We start from the raw sequence: 14877 nt of genomic DNA on the forward strand, positions 1-14877 counted from the left end.
GTTTACTCCTCTGCTCGACCGTCTATTCTTCATCGTCTCGACTCTATCCACCACAGTGGATTACGCTTAGTGTCTGGAGCTTTTTACACCAGCCCTGTGGAAAGCCTTTATGCTGAGACTGCTGAACCTCCGCTGTCCAATCGGCGAGCAGTCCTTCTGAGTCGTTATGCCAGCCATCTGTCATCCATGCCTGCTAATCCGGCCCATGACATTTTTTTCGACGCATCCTTTGATGCAGGGTATGCAGGCCGCCCCTCCTCCCTACTACCACCGGGAGTGCGCTTGCGTCAACTGCTCCATTCTCTTTCCTTCCGCTTTCCTAAAACCACCTTGAAAACTTGGGGTACAGCACCGCCTTGGCTCCGCCCCCGGATCTGTCTGCTCCGTGACATTTGTCAGTTTCCCCTAGGATGGTACCCCTTCACTTGTTTATCGTCGGGCATTTTCTGCTCTATGTGCACAAATGACGGAAGCCACATTTATTTACACTGATGGCTCAAAAACATCATTTGGTGTAGGGCGTGCCTATATTGTTGGCGACACCCCAAATCACTTTCGGCTTCCCGACCTGTGTTCGGTGTATACTGCGGAGCTTTACGCTGTTCTCTAGGCTGTCCACTACATCCGCCGCCATCAGCGGATACAATACGTTATCTGCTCAGATTCTCTCAGCTCTCTCCTTAGTCTCCAAGCTCTTTACCCTGTCCACCCTCTGGTCCACCGGATTCAGGACTGTCTGCGCTTGCTCCACCTAGGGGGCGTCTCGGTGGCGTTCCTCTGGCTCCCGGGACACGTTGGTATATGTGGAAATGAGGCGGCCGATATGGCGGCCAAGGCTGCAGTCTCTCTTCTTTGGCCAGCTATTCAATCGATTCCCTTCGCCGATCTACGGATCGTTTTATGTCGTCGTGTTGTTCTTTTATGGCACGCACATTGGTCGACACTTCCCCATAATAAATTGCGGGACGTGAAAGGTCTTCCTTGTGCTTGGACCTCTTCCTCCCGAACGCGTCGTCGGGAGGAGGTAATTTTAACTCGACTCCGGATAGGTCACTGTATTTTTAGCCATCGACATCTTTTATGCGGCGATCCTCCCCCACTCTGTCCCCACTGCTCTCAGCTGTGGACGGTAAGACACTTTTTGAGTGCCCCTATTTTACTCCGTTACGCGCCCATCTACAGCTGTCGCCTGATATATCGTCAATTTTAGCAGATGACACGCGCTAGGCCGATCGCGTTCTCGAGTTTATTAGTGCCAGTGAAATGACATCAGTCATTTGAAGCGTTTTTTTGGGGACAACCAACCCCTTTCTGTAGTGGATTTTTAAGCCTTCCTTCTGCTTTTAGTTTCTCCAATTTTTTGAGTTTTGTTCCCATTGCTGCTGGTTTCCATTTTCGGTCTTTTACTGTTTCCTAAGTCACGGACCGGGCGCTAATGACCATAGCAGTTTTGCGCCCTAAAACCAAAACAAAAAAGAGGAAAATTCAATCACTTAATTTGAGATATGATTTGTTTACTGTGAGCAGATGGCTTAGTTCGATATTAGCACATATTGATGGCAACGAAGACGAAATTGTGGACTTGGAGAAAGTTCCATGGATATCGCAGAAAATTAAGTGCAACATCATACTTACTAATTGCGAAAGACGAAATAGATTTTCACCGTTCAAGAACCATGAAACAGTCGGGCATCAACTGTAAGAGATATTCCTTACTAGCTACTGTTACCACTAACGACATACTATTTGTAGCTCATTTTTGTATACATTCGGGTAAAAACCATTACAATGAGCCACCATAATTATCTTCGTATATATTATATCGATTTTGTTGGCAGTACATTTAATAATTGCTGTAATTAGCTATCCAGCTTTGTTCAGGCTTCACGCACACAAAGCGAAATCTATACGGACGGCCAGACATTTCGGCTCTAGAGCTTGAGACGAATCTCTGTGCTAACAAAAACTTAATTTCTAGATTTTGTAATATTTAAGAGTGAGGTACGGAACGTTGTTGACGGAAATATTGCCTCAAAGTAAAACTTTCAGCAAGTGTTCGAATTTTCTCATTTTTTCTTTACTTCTTTCAACAGTTTCTGTGATAAAACTATGGTCCTAACATAGACGGACAGCTTATAAAGACCATGAACTCCATACCTAATCGAGTTAACATAGACATAGCTGTAATTGGATTCTAGCTAACCACATGGCTGTTCGGTTTCTAGGTGCGCACCAAGCTGAACACCGTAAAGAACTTACAGTTGACAAGCTTGTCATTGATATAGAGATAAATAAAATAGATTTAGGTTTCTGCTGCTATACACTGTTCAATGGCAATGTGACCACCACCTATTTTCGAAGTCACCGTGCAATAACCACTCACACAGGTGGCAGCACTAGAAGTGGAGGCTATATAAACCGATTAAAATTAAAATTGAAAAGTCTTGTTCGCAATCTTGTTAAAATGTTTTTTTATTGGAGTGACCGGTTTCGACTCTCAGAGAATCATCTTCGGTCTCTCTAAAGATATTTTGCCAACGTAGTATAGATGTTATAATGAGCATATAAAATTGATAAAAATAAGATAAATAGTAATAAATAATACCCAGAGCGGTGAATGGACACTGCTAGATGAGTTCCATCGACTCTCGACGCTCGTGCAAGTGCGGACTGTGCATGGAGGGAACGGATATTAATAGGGCTGGTCAGACACACTGTTCTGAGTACGACATAAGTAGCCAATCAGAAGAGACTTTCATGATGAGATAACTTGATACTTAACTACGAATGAACTGTTACAGTTGGAATAAATCATAATGTCATTATTCGTCAATGCAGTTAAATTATAATATTAAAATGATTGGTATGAAATAAGGCTTAGAGTATGCTGCCCTCTAAACTCAGAACTACAAAATTTGTACCAAAGATTGTCGTTGCCCCAGCTTTTACGTGGATTAGGTCCTTGAATCTTAGAACCTTTTATCTTATCAGTGTGGCTTTTAGGTGGGACAGTCTCCAGTCATCTGCTTCAAATGGAAACTGTATATCAGTAAGACTTTTCCCAACGTCGCCATCTTGTCGCAGTTTCCCTCAATCTTCATAAGTACTTGCAGCATGGTGCCTTCAGATTCTTCTTACACTTTGTATGACGTCTTTTTTTTGGGGGGGGGGGGGGTGGCGGGCGGGGTGGCGGCAACGACTTCAGATTTTTGTTCGCCAGTTTCTGTACCACCAGTTCTTCAGTCTGGGTTGGCGCTGTTATCAGCTCTCCATGGATCCAGGAGGAGAATGGCGTTCCACATGGCTCTCTATTGTCATTTTTCTAATTGCTGTTAATGGATTTATCACCTCTGCTGGACGGTTGGTCGCCCTGCTCTGTATGTGGATGATTTCTGTATTTAAGCTAGATCCCACTCGCTGGCCTCTGCGGAACAAAGCTCCAGGGTGCCATCTGGGTTGCTTCCATGGGGACACATTCATTTGATTTTCATTTCTCTCCCCTTAATTCGAGGGTGGTTAATTTATCTTCGTACTACTGTCCACCCTGATCCGGTGCTCTACCTCGACGCCAAACGCCTGTGGTCTCCCAGTTCTGTTTTTGCGTCGTCTTTCTGACAACCAGCTTAACAGGTTGCCCCATATCCATCTGAAGGTTGGCTGTCTGAGTTTACGCAATGTTCTTCGCTTCCTTGCCCATACCCCCCTAGGACGCAATTTGTTCGACGCTTCTCTACATTTACTGGATGTTATTCTCATTAAACTATAGTTTTCAAGCTTATGGATCAGGTGCCCCTTTGTGCTGCTCCTCTTGGACAAAGTTAACTAGCATGATATCCATTTAGCCATTCGTCCCTCTCATACTAGCCCTGTCTATAGTCTTCTGGTTGACACTGGAATCCCTCCCCTTTAGATTCGGCAGCCCCAACTCCTGGTTTCCTATGCTATAACTATCCGCTCTTCCCCTGCTCGCCACTATTCCATTCTTTTTTGCTGCTTCAGGTCATCTCCCGCACGTTGCCTGCCCTTGCGTGGCTTTACTGTTTGGTCTCCACCTCACTTCTCTCCACTGTGAATTTGATCTCCCCTCCTTGTACTCTGCCTCATGTTCTCCTTTCAGTCACTGAACGACGTGGCACAGTGGTTAGAACACTGGACTCGCATTTTGGAGGATGACAGTTCAAACCCAAATCTGGCCTCCTTAGTTTCTCTGATTTCCCTAAATCGTTTCAGGCAAATGCTGGGATGGTTCTTTTGAAATTTCATGGAAGACTTCTTCCCCATCCTTCTCTAATCCAATGGGACAGATGACCTCGCTGTTTGGTCCCCACCCACACATCATCCAACCAATGGATTTGGTTGAATCTCTTCCAGGGTCCAAAAGTCGACACTGTCCTAATGGCGTTCTATTGCTTGTCCCCCCCTGCAGGCCTGGGGGTTAGAATATGCCTGAGGTATTCCTGCCTGTCGTAAGAGGAGACTAAAAGGAGTCTAATACCTTTTGGCTTTTATGACATCCATTTTTAAAATTTACTTGAAGAGCATGCCAATTGGGGAAGGGCGCCTTACATGGTGCATTATGTCCATCGTGCATTGAGATCTTTAGCCAACTTTGCAATTGAGGCATTGCAGCCCACTCATTCTCCATCTCTTGGGCGAGGACACTTTCCTGGCTACATATTCCTCCACCCACTATGTAGTGTCGTTTTCTGCACTATGGAGCATGCCACGTCATTGCTTGGTGATCAAACACCAGCAGTCTCTTAGTGTTAGTCTCGGTATAATGCAAGGAACTATGATCCCAAATCGTGCTCCTCCCTGGCCACTCCATGGGAGGAACACCAGGCTAAGGATGGCAGCAAACCTTATTCGCCATGGTATCTTGTGTATATGGGAATTGTTGGGGACTCCTTTGTCTTGAAGGCTCGGTTTTTTGTAGAGCATTCAGAGGACAAGTTTGGGGAATTGGAGGGCTTGTCCAAAATGCGGCCATGGTCAGCCTTGGTAAAAATGGCATCCTCTGCTCAGTCACGGGTGTTACTCGCTTGTGACAACCTGGGGGATGTTTGTTACCATTACACCTCATAAGAAAGGGTATTATATTGCACAGGGACCTTCTTTTGCAGTCAGACGACGAGCTGCTCACTAACAGTGACAAGGAGTTCATTTTGTCCAGCGCATCCATCAGGGACTGACGGATAATCAGGTTGCCCTTGGTGCCTTCATCTTGGCCTTTGAAAGTGACTCTACCTGAGAAGCTCAAGATGATAGTCTACTGGTGTGATGCAAAGCTTTATATCCCTCCCCCACTGTGGTGCTTTAAGTCCTGGATGTTTGGCCATAAGTCTTCCCCAACTGCAGAGAGCATCATTCCCCATGCTCACCAGACTGCCGGATTTTACAGAAAGAGAGGAAAGTCAAGGAATATAAGACTCTGGACCGACTGACCAACACTGAGGCTAAGAAAAAATGAGTGCCTACATCCTGTGGCTATGACCATCTCTTATGCACCCACTATGAGAACAGTTGCAGCCCCACCCATTCCACGAGTTCGTCAGCTCTCAGAACGAGAAGACTACACCTGCCGCCGCCTCCCCCCCCCCCCCCCCTGGGCTCATGGTGCTCACTTGAGTACATGCATGGCGAGCATGGGGCCGCCTTCCTTCCTTCTCGGGCTGCATTTCCTTTCATTTCCCCTCCTTTTCCTGTCCTTGCTCCTTCCCCTTCTCTCCCTCTCTTGGTGTCCTTGTTTATGTTGGCCCCACTATCCTCCTGGTTACGTTCGCTTTGCAATTTGGTTTTGTTGAGTAATGACCTCATCCTTTTGGCATTCTGATCCCGCTCTGAGATTTGACCTCCATTACGAAATTTCTATTATGAAGTGTGAGCCATTTGGGGAAGAGCACCTTACCTAGTATCTCTGTCATGTGCCCTCCTTGTTCCATCAGTCTTTTCCTTCACTTTGTTGTCTGATGCTAGGGAACATATCCAGCACAGTAGCTGGCCCACATGGAGGGGTTGCTGTCTACACTTCTGGCTGCGCTCCCTGGAAACACAGGGATCACTCTTCTGATACCTGAGCTGTGACCTCATGTAAGCCTATGAGTGGTTGCTTGTCGTCCTGGAGCACTGGAACTCCCAGCAATGGCCGCTGTGCCAGACGGCCCTTGCTGTGGCTGGGTGGCGCCCATGAGGAGAGCCCCTGATCAGGGTGGGTGGTATCAGGGCGGATGCTATGCAAATGAAATGCATACGAGTCCAGAACTCTGGCCGTTCTTCTGCGGCCGTCTCTCTGTGTGGAAGTGATTCTTCTAGTGTTCCTTCTCTTGCCTCTTCGGCCTTCCCTTCCATGGCTACCCTTGGGAAGAGGGTCAGGCCTGTCAGTTAGGGGCAAAACCTTTCCCCCACTATCTGGTTTGCACCAGGACTGATGGGGATACTTTCACCAATACCAAATCTTTATTCTTTGTGGAACACTCCCTGAGCGAGATGCAGTTGGGTTCGTTGCTGATCAAAACTGCTTCAGCTGCCCAGTCTGCAGCCCTTCGTGCCTGTACCCATCTTGGCACAATTCCTGTGTCAATTACCCCCCACCAGTCTCTCAATATGGTTCGAGGAGTGATTTTTCACAGGGACCTCATCCTTCAAACTGATGAGGAACTTCGGGACAATCTCGGTCTGCAGGGTGTTCACTTTCTTCGGCGTGTTCAGAAGGGTCCTAAGGACAATCGCATTGATACTGGTGCCTTTATCCTGGCGTTTGAAGGGGATATCCTCCCTGAGTCAGTAAAGATTATGGTTTATCGATGTGATGTGAAGCCATACATCCAACCTCCTATGAGGTATTTTAAGTGCTTGCGTTTTGGACACGTCTTCCCACTGGTCGCAGGCCCCTTCTCTGTGATCACTGTGGACGTCCACTCCATGAGGGGAGTCCCTGTGTGTGTTAATTGTCATTGCAATCATTCTCCACCTTCCTTTTCCGCATCCTTCCCCATCCCCCATCTTCGCCGCCCCCTTCCCTTTTACCTCCTCTGGGAGTATGTTTTGTGCCTATGTCCGGAGATGGACGCTCGAAACTGTAAAACAGTGTCTCTTCTTCGATTTCTCTGCTGCCAAGTCTTTGTCCTTCCTTTGTCCTCCTCTTTTCCTTACCTCTTCTCTTTACCCTTGTCACTGCTGTGGTGTTCTCTCTTCTTTCCTTTCATTTTCTTTGTTTTTCCCTTTCTCTTTTTTCCTCCCTATTAATGTCTGAAGGCCGACCCACGCATTCTCAAGCGTAGTCGGTGACGGGGTAACGCGTAATTCCCTGCCCTGGGTAGACAGGTAGGACATGTACGTCCCCCCTGGCAATGGCCAGGCCCAGGGAAGGGTGATTACCCGAGCTGATAACTTCCGAAAGTGCCGATTGGTCCCTCCGTCCATTTCTCAGGTGGTGTGACCTGAGGTGTGAACAATCACCTAAGGTGGGAGTGGCCTCAGAGAGGGCCCCCATAAGGAAGGAGCGCGCCATCGCTGACGCCAGTAATCATGGGGGATACTTCCGCAATGGTTTCATCATCTACTATGTCTGCTCACAAGCGTAAGTTCGAGTCTCAGCCACAACCGGACATCCTAAAAAGAGGCTACTTGTGAAGATCTTTTACATACCCCAACTTCACAACCATTGGTTCCTCCTTCATCTCAACGTTCTATTTCCAAAAAGGCTTATAAGAAACCCAGTTCATCTCCTTCTCCTCCAAGGCGTGTCTCGTCCAAAGGACTGCCTGGCGGTAACCGCCCTCAGCCGACATCTGTGTCGCCGAGACGCACTGCTGGTGGCCGATCAACTGGCCAATCGCTGGTGGCAGGAGCTGCTCCTGAACAACCTATGGATCAGGATCTTCTTCCTTCGGCTGAATGCCGTTCCACGCTGTCGGTCGCAAGCTCTGAGCAGTCGTTGAGGGCTACCTTGGTCACATTCTTCCATTTTCTGTCCACCCTAAGTCCATTAGCCATTGGAATATCCGCGGCATTCGAGCCAATCGAGATGAATTGTCGATCCTCTTCCGATCCTACTCGCCGGTCCTCTTTTGTCTTCAGGAAACAAAGCTGCGTCCTCACAACCACTTTGTTTTCCCCATTTTCAGTGAGTCCGATTTGATCTCGCCTCTGTTGAAGGCACTCCAGTACCTGGAGGACTCATGATTCTTCTCCATGATTACATTATCACCCAATCCCCTTAAACACTTCCTTCCAATCTGTTGCTGTCCGTCTTTTCCTTTCCGGATACACGTTCTCTCTTTGTACTGTATACATTCCATCATCCACACCAATGGCACGAGCTGATCTCCTTCATCTTCTTGGTCAGCTTCCGCCCCCCCCCCCCCCCCATTTGCTGGTTCGGGACTTCAATGCCCATCACCCGCTTTGGGGATCGCCGCATCCTTGTCTGTGCGGCTCACTGTTGATCGACGTCTTCCACCAAGTGAATCTTGTTTGCCTCAACACTGGGGACCCTAAGTTTTTGTCTGTCTCCACGACAAATTTCTCTCCTTTGGACCTTTCGGTCGGTACTGTTCGGCTAGCTCGGCGCTTCGAATGGTTCGCTCTTGCTGATACACACTCGAGTGACCACTTTCCAACTGTCCCTCGATTGCAGCCACAACTGCCTTATACGCGCCTGAGACGCTGGAAGTTTGCCCAAGCCGATTGGACACTTTTTTCGTCTCTAGCGACATTCGATGACAGTCACATTCCTAGCGTCGACGATGAGGTCAGTCATAGTAAAGAAGTTAATCTTCAGCCGCGGAACGTTCAACACCTCGCGCCTCCGAATTGCCCCGGCGCCCCCCAGTTCCTTGGTGGAACGAGGCGTGCTGTGACGCAATACGCGAGCAGCGACGTGCTCTTCGCGTTTTCAGACACCATCCTACTTTGGCCAACTGTATCCACTATAAGCAGTTCCCTGCGCGATGCCGTCGCGTCATCCGCGATAGCAAGAAGGCAAGCTGGAAATTCTTTATTAGCTCATTTAACACCTTCACTCCCTCCTCGGAAGTTTGGAGCCGGATTCGACGGTTATCAGGCGCGCCTAGTTTCTCTCCGGTCTCTGGGCTCACTGTCGCGCGTGATACGTTAGTGGACCCCGTAGCAGTTTCTAACTCCTTGGGTAAACACTCTGCTGAGATTTCGAACTCTTCAAATTACCCGCCAGCGTTTCTCCCGAAGAAACGTGCAGCGGAAGTGCTCTCAAAATAGCGAAAGCTATAATACTGTTTTCTCCATGCGGGAACTCCAACATGCACTCTATTCTTCTCGCTCCTCCGCCTCAGTACCGGATGGTATCCACATTCAAATGTTGCTGCATTTATCAACCCATAGTCTGCGTTACCTACTTCGCATTTATAATCGAAGTTGGACCGACAGTACTTTTCCCAGACGATGGCGGGAAGCTATCGTCGTCCCTGTTCCGAAACCTGGAAAGGACAAACATCTCCCCTCTAGCTATCGCCCCATTTCGGTCACGAGTAGTGTATGTAAGGTTTTGGAGCGTATGGTGAATTGCCGTTTAGCTTGGTGGCTGGAATCCCGCAATCTTTTAACACCTGCCCAATGCGGTTTCCGAAAGCATCGTTCTGCAGTTGACCATCTTGTTGCTCTCTCCACTTATATCATGAACAATTTTCTCCGGAAACGCCAAACAGTAGCAATATTTTTTTGATCTGCAGAGAGCATACGATACCTGTTGGAGGACAGGCATCCGCTGCCCCTTCTTCTTCGCGAATTTATGGCAGAGCGCACATTTAGGGTGCAGGTGAACACTACTCTCTCCCGTACTTTCTCCCAAGAAACCGGGGTCCCCCAGGGCTCCGTGCTGAGTGTTGTACTGTTTGCTATTGCCATCAATCCAATTATGGATTGTCTCCTTCCTGATGAATCAGGCTCCCTCTTTGTGGGCGATTTTGCGATCTACTACGGCTCTCAACGGACCAGCCTTCTTGAACGTCGACTTCAAGGATGTCCTAATCGCCACCACTCTTGGAGTATCGAAACCGGCTTCTGCTTTTCTCCCAGTAAGACCGTTTGTGTTAATTTTTAGCGACGTAAGGAGTTTCTTCCACCCTCCTTACATGTAGGACCTGTCAACCTTCCGTTTTCGGACGTCGCTAAATTCTTGGGGCTCATGTTTGACAGAAAACTGTGCTGGTCATCCCACGTTTCCTATCTTTCGGCTCGCTGTCTGCGATCCCTCAACACCCTCCGTGTCTTGAATGGTACCTCATGGGGAGCGGACCGAGTGGTGCTTCTCCGCCTCTATCGCGCCCTAGTGCGCTCGAAATTGGACTATGGAAGCATAGTTTACTCCTCTGCTCGACCGTCTATTCTTCGTCTCGACTCTATCCACCACAGTGGATTACGCTTAGTGTCTGGAGCTTTTTACACCAGCCCTGTGGAAAGCCTTTATGCTGAGACTGCTGAACCTCCGCTGTCCAATCGGCGAGCAGTCCTTCTGAGTCGTTATGCTAGCCATCTGTCTTCCATGCCTGCTAATCCGGCCCATGACATATTTTTCGACGCCTCCTTTGATGTAGGGTATGCAGGCCGCCCCTCCACCCTACTACCACCGGGAGTCCGCTTGCGTCAACTGCTCCATTCTCTTTCCTTCCGCTTTCCTAAAACCACCTTGCAAACTTGGGGTACAGCACCGCCTTGGCTCCGCCCCCGGATCTGCCTGCTCCGTGACCTTTGTCAGTTTCCCAAGGATGGTACCCCTTCTCTTGTGTATCGTCAGGCATTTTCTGCTCTATGTGCACAAATGACGGAAGCCACATTTATTTACACTGATGGCTCAAAAACATCGTTTGGTGTAGGGAGTGCCTATATTGTTGGCGACACCCCAAATCACTTTCGGCTTCCCGACCTGTGTTCGGTGTATACTGCGGAGCTTTACGCTGTTCTCCAGGCTGTCCACTACATCCGCCGCCATCAGCGGATACAATACGTTATCTGCTCAGATTCTCTCAGCTCTCTCCTCAGTCTCCAAGCTCTCTACCCTGTCCACCCTCTGGTCCACCAGATTCAGGACTGCCTCCACTTGCTCCACTTGGGGGGCGTCTCTGTGGCGTCCCTCTGGATCCCAGGACATGTAAGTATCTGCGGAAATGAGGCGGCCGATATAACGGCAAGGCTGCAGTCTCTCTTCTTCAGCCAGCTATTCACATGATTCCCTTCGCCGATCTACGGAATGTTTTATGTCGTCGTGTTGCTCTTTTATGGCACGCACATTGGTCGACACTTCCCAATAATAAATTGCGGGACGTGAAAGCTCTTCCCTGTGCTTGGACTTCTTTCTCCCGAACTCGTCATCGGGAGGAGGTAATTTTAACTAGACTCAGGATAGGGCACTGTCTTTTTAGCCATCGACATCTTGCAAGCGGCGCTCCTCCCCACTCTGTCCCCACTGCTCTCAACTGTGGACGGTGAGACACCTTTTACTTGAGTGCCCCTATTTTACTCCATTACGCGCCCGTCTACAGCTGTCGCCTGACATATCTTCCATTTTAGCAAATGACACGCGTTCAGCCCATCGTGTTCTCGAGTTCATTAGTGCCAGCGAGATGACGTCAGTCATTTGAAGGTCTTTTTGTGGACAAACAACCCCCTTCTATAGTGGTTTTTAAGCTTTCCTTCTGTTTTTGGTTTCCCCACTTTTTTGTTTTTCTCCCATTGCTGCTGGTTTCCAGTTTCGTTTTTTAGCTTTTCCTAAGTCACAGACTGGGCACTAATGATCGTAGCAGTTAGCGCCCTAAAACCATAAGAAAAAAATCAGTGGTCTTTGGGGCCCACTCCCGATTTTTATCCGCCAGTTCCTGTTCCATCGGTCATTCAGGGTTCGGGTTGGTACTGTTTTTAGTTCTCCACGGACGCAGGAGACGGGACTCCCATAGGGTTCCGTCTTGTGTTCTCCTTTTCCTCATTGCTATCGATGGACTTGTGGCCTCTGTCGGTCCTTTGGTCGCCCCTGCACTATATGTGGATGATTTCTGCATTTGGGTTAGTTCCTCTTCGATGACCTCTGCAGAGTGGCTGCTCCAGGGAGCTATACCGCATGCCTCTGCAAGGACCCGCACACAGGTTTCAATTCTCTCCTTTAAAATCGCGGGTGGTCCACTTCTCTCGCTGTACTACGATCCACCCTGATCCATAGCTCTATCTCGATGCACAACGATTGCCTGTGGTCCCACAGTTTCAGTTCCTGGGTCTTCTTTACGACAACAAGCTCACTTGGCTGCCCCATATCAGACTTCTGAAGGTAGGATGTTTCCGTTAATGTCCTTCTCTTCCGTGCCCACTCCTCTTGGGGTGTGGACCGCTCCCTCCTTGTCCGTCTTTATCGTGCTTTAGTTCTGTCTCGCTTGGACTATGGGTGTCAAGTTCATGGTTCAGCTGCTCCTTCCACACTGCACGTGCTGGATCCAGTCCACCATCGTGGTATCCGTTTGGCCACCGGTGCCTTCCCTAGTAGACCTGTTAAGTCTCCTGGTTGAAGCTGGGATCACCCCCCCCCCCTCCTTTTCTGTTCGACGGTCCCAGCTTCTGGTGTCCTATGCACTCGCTGTCCATTCCTCTCCCAGTCATACTTCCTGTTCTATCCTGTTCATGGACGTCGCCCACCTGATTCCCACCCTCGGGTGGGTTTACCGGTTGGGCTCCACCTTGCGTCTCTTTGCCGTGATTTTCAGCTTCCTTCTCTGTCGTGTCTTCCTCGCTCCCTCCCCTCCATCCCCCCTCTTGGTTAGTTCATCGGCCTCGACTTCGGATGGAACTCCGCCGAGGTCCGAAAGATTCCATCCCCCCGATGGTGCTACATTCCTTTTTCAGCCTAATTTTATGGGAGTTTCGGGATGCTGCTGGTTTTTTACACTGATGGCTCTAAATCTGCTGATCATGTGAGATATGCCTTCACGTCCTCTGTTGGAATGGAAAATCATCTGCTGCCACCTACATGTGGGGTGTTTACTGTGGAATTGATGGCAATTTCCCAGGCCCTTACCTTTACTAAACAGTCCCAACACAACCGCGTTTTGTTATGTACGGACTCAATGAGTGGCCTTTTGGCTATTGACCGCCATCCCTTGGTCTCTGCCATCCATGACCATCTCACTGATATTCACCGTGCTACTTGTTCCGTTGACTTCCTTTGGGTCGCTGGCCATATGGGTATCGCGGGTAATGAGCTCGCTGATAGTTTGGCTGGGGGATCAGTCACTTACCCCCGTTTTCTGTAACCCCTCCTGCAGCGGATTTACGGCTTCACATCAAATCCCACTATGCAGAATCATCGGCCAACTCTTGGGAGGCTACTTCCCTGTCTAATAAACTTTGTGTGATTAAGGTGACACCAGGCCCATGGCGTTCTTCTTTTCGCCTCTCCCGAAAGGACTCGACCACACGTTGTCTCTGCATTGGCCATACGAGGCTTACCCATGTTTTTCTTTTGCATGATGAGCCACCCCCACTTTGTGGTTGTGGAGCCTTCCAGTCAGTAGCCCACGTTTTGGTTGAATGCCCCCATCTTTCGGCTCTGCATGCTAAATAGAGACTCCCCTGCACTTTACCTTTGATGTTGGCTGACAATTCCTGGATGGTCGACCTGGTTCTCGGTTTCCTTTGGGGAAGTGGTTTTTATTCTCAGTTCTAAGGTTTTTAATCTCTCTGGTATTGGGACAGGGCGGTGAGTGTTGGGGTGTATCCCACTGTAAGCCGTGTTTGGAGATTCCCGACTACCCTCCTGGCCGACATCCTCTTTTCTTCCCATTTTACTCTGTTTTTATCATTTTTTAGGGTTGGTTAATCTCCTTTTCCCGTACGCACTTTTCCATTTTTGTGGTTGCACCTTTTAAGTCGCAGATGGTCTTGCCTCTGCTGCTTCAGCATAGCGTTGGGTTCGCTCTCTTGCTGACTTACCTCATTTTGTTTTTACCATTGACAACATGACCACTCTTACACATTTTTTAGCCTTTTCCCTTTTATTGTTCTGATATTTGAGATGTCGCACTATCGGAATGGAACACATTTGAAACAAGGGACTGATGACCTTGCTGTTTGGTCCCTTAAACCCCAACCAGCCAAGTCTGGACGAAGATCAGACATCTTTTTGGGTACCAGACCCCAACAGGTGTCCTGGAGTTAACATCAATGGCATGCTCTCTAGCCAACGCAATCATAATTACCGAGCACTTCGCTGAGACCTTTTGCACCTTCAAATGGTGGATGGAAAGGAAAGTGCTCTCGTTTACTACATGCCACAGTGAACCCTATAATGCCCCATTTACAGAGGGAGAGGTCCTCAGTGTCCTTGCACATTGCCCTGACTCAGTTCCTGTTTAATATATTTTGTGTGGGATCTAAAATTTTAAAACGTCTCACGCACCGGCCTGATTCAGCTTCACTGATCAGGATAGTAAAAACATGCGTATGTTAAGGGAATTTTCATTCACAAGGCAGGCTTATCACATTCACACAGTTCAATACTGTTCTATCCTGATTAAATTGAGCTTAACTTAAATTCCATAAGGCAGTAAAGCCATTTCGAAGTCTCGGTGCGACGAAAATTGTCAGTCGATATCCTGAAAACATTTGTAATAATTATTAACTTTCGGTGATCACATGGGGAAGACCGGAGATCTGCGGGTAACACCGTGTTAGCCTATTTTTTTGAAGTAACTGGATATCTTGAGCATACAAAACGGCAGGTTCGTCCAGTGTAAATCAAACGTTCCCCCTTGATCCCGTGCAACACAGCGTAGTAAGCAGACACTGTCAATAATAATCAGTTAAATAACACGCGAACACACTTTAGTTTAGTTCATGTATTAAATTCCTTCTCATACAGAA

This window comes from Schistocerca piceifrons, chromosome 1 (genome assembly GCF_021461385.2).
Source record: "Schistocerca piceifrons isolate TAMUIC-IGC-003096 chromosome 1, iqSchPice1.1, whole genome shotgun sequence".
NCBI lineage: Eukaryota > Metazoa > Arthropoda > Insecta > Orthoptera > Acrididae > Schistocerca > Schistocerca piceifrons.